Genomic DNA, 2,801 nt, shown 5'->3' on the forward strand with positions numbered 1-2,801 from the left:
GTATTCTTTTTTTTTTTTTTTTTATACACACATATATTTTTATTTATTTAATTGAAGTATAGTTGATGTGCAATTTTATATAAGTTGTAGGTGTACAATACAATGATTCACAATTTTAAAGGTTATACTTCATTTATATAGTTATTATATTTATAGTTATAAATTATAAATATATCATATTTATAGTTATTATAAAGTATTGGCTATAGTCCATGTATTGTACAATATATCCTTGTAGCTTATTTTATACATAGTAATTTGTACCTCTTAATCCCGTACTCTTATATAGTCCTTCCTTCTCCTCACTGGTAACCACTAGTTTGTTCTCTGTATCTGTGAGTCTGCTTCTTTTTTGTTATATCACTAGTTTATTTTTTAGTTTCAACTTATAAGTGATATCATACAGTATTTGTCTTTACCTAACTAATTTCATTTAGCATAATACCCTCCAACTCATCCATATTGTTGCACATGGCAAAATTTTATTCTTTTTTATGGCTGAGTAGTATTCCATTGTGTATGTGTACCACATCTTCTTAATCCATTCCTCTGTTGATGGACACTTAGGTTACTTCCACATCTTGGCAATTGTAAATAACACTGCTCTGAACATTGGGGTGCATGTATCTTTTTGAATTAGTGTTTTCAGTTTTGTTTTGTTTTTTTTGGATATATACCCAGGAGTGGAATTGCTGGGTCATATGATAGTTCTATTTTTAGTTTTTTGAGAAACCTCCATGCTGTTTTCCACAGTGGCTGCACCAATTTACATTCTCACCAACAATGTATGAGAGTTCCCTTTTTTCCACGTTCTTGCCAACATTTGTTTTTTGTGTTCTTTTTGATGATAGCCATTCTGACAGTGTGAGGTGATATCTCATTGTGGTTTTGATTTTTATTCCCGTGACGATTAACAATGTTGAGCATCTTTTCATGTGCTTGTTGGCCATTTGTATATCTTCCTGGGAAAAATGTCTATTTAGGGTTCTGTCCATTTTTTTTTTCAGGTAAAAATTATGTTTTCCCTTTAATTGACACAGTTTCCTCTCTCGGTGCTACTTTGGTAATGATTAGGTCCCCGCCTCTCAAGAACAGTGCATCTGAACAGGCTGAGACAGAGCCAGTGTGAACACAGGCCCCCAACCAGGGCTTTTGGAATAACAAGAAGAGCAAAAACCAGCCTTTCTCTTCACTTACAAAGGGAGTCACTCAGAGGGTCCAAAGCTCTGCTTTCCAAACTAGAAAACCTGGAGCTCAATGCAGAACTGGAAACCAAAATGTATCAGAAATGAAGCATAGTGCCTCCTCAAATACTCAAGGTCTGATCATCCCTCCTCTTGTACAAGAAATAGTCCCACTCCAACATTTTTAAAGAAAGATGTTTTGTTTCTGTTTCACTTTCCAACTGGGTGTAAAATCTACTAAAAGGGATATAATGAATCAAAATAAATCAGCTTACTAACAAGAGACACTCCCAGATAATGATTTTTGGTTGCTGATATTATTCAGCATATTATTTCAAAGTGGCAAAATTCAGGACAATCTGAGAAAATTCAAAAGTGTCAGCTACATTCGCTGATATGTCCGTGTGAGACACACATACACACAACCCCATTTTTCAGTGTATATGTCAAGGGGCCAAGATCCCGATCAGCACAATAAGTTATTTTGTACATTACAGTGCACAGAAAAACAGAAGGAAAGACACTTTCTCGGAGAGGTTCATATTTCTCTGAAGGAGGCTGGAGCCCAGCACCCCAGAGCCATCATTAGCTGGACCCCTCCTCTTCTATGGTTGCAGTGGCCTCAGAGGCAGCTGTTGCCTCTAAACGATCCCCTGGCTTCTCCTCCTCCTTCTGGAAATAGAGGTCCGGGTACTTCTGCATGCACCCCTGCATGGCCCGGAACTGGTCTACACAGTCTGACCCCTTGACATCCTCCATGCTGTAGCGGAAGCAGGAAAAGGCCACCTTGAAAAGTTTCCCACACGGACCACTGGCCATCTGCCCAAGGCATGGGCAGTTCCAGTTGATGTCTCCATTTGGCAGGATCAGTCTCTTCTCCTCGTACAGATCATTGCAGTCATTGGCCACCAACTCCAATTTGCTTGGAGTTTCGTGGTCTTCTTTGGTGACAAATATGGTTCAATCCTTCCCTTCCTGCTGGCAGTAGGTCATGGTGCAGCCTGGTGCTTCGACCGCACAGCAGTGGCGGTGGTGGCCTCCAGGTTCTGTCCATTTTTAAATCAGGTTGTTTGTTTTTTTTTTGATATTGAGTTGTATGAGCTATTTATATATTTTGGATATTAACCTCTTACTGGTCATATCATTTGCAAGTATTTTCTCCCATTTAGTAGGCTGTCTTTTCGTTTTGTTGATGGTTTCCTTTTCTGTGAGAACTTTTAAGTTTAATTAGGTCCAATTTATTTATTTTTGCTTTTGTTTCCTTTGCCTTAGGAGAGAGATCCAAAAAAATATTGCTATGATTTATGTCAAAAAGTGTTGTGCCTATGTTCTCTTCTAGGAATTTTATGGTTTCAGGTCTTATATTTCGGTCCTTAAACCATTTTGAGTCTATTTTTGTATATGGTGTGAGGAAATGTTCTAATTTCTTTCTTTTACATGTATCTGTCTGGTTTTCTCAGCACCATTCCTTGAAGAGTCTGTCTTTTCTCTATTTTATATTCTTGTCTCCTTTGCTGCAGATTAATTGACAATAAGAGCATAAGTTTATTTCTGGGATCTCTATTCTGTTCCATTGATCTATGTGTCTGTTTTTGTGACAGTAACATGCTGTTTTGA

General features: G+C 37.6%; 1 pseudogene; it reads right to left on the reverse strand.

Moving 5' to 3' along the window:
• Window positions 1-1,769: 1,769 nt before the first annotated feature.
• Window positions 1,770-2,177, reverse strand: LOC133093610 (mitochondrial intermembrane space import and assembly protein 40-like; annotated as a pseudogene).
• Between the last annotated feature and the right edge of the window lie 624 nt (window positions 2,178-2,801).

This window comes from Eubalaena glacialis, chromosome 6, assembly GCF_028564815.1.
Source record: "Eubalaena glacialis isolate mEubGla1 chromosome 6, mEubGla1.1.hap2.+ XY, whole genome shotgun sequence".
NCBI lineage: Eukaryota > Metazoa > Chordata > Mammalia > Artiodactyla > Balaenidae > Eubalaena > Eubalaena glacialis.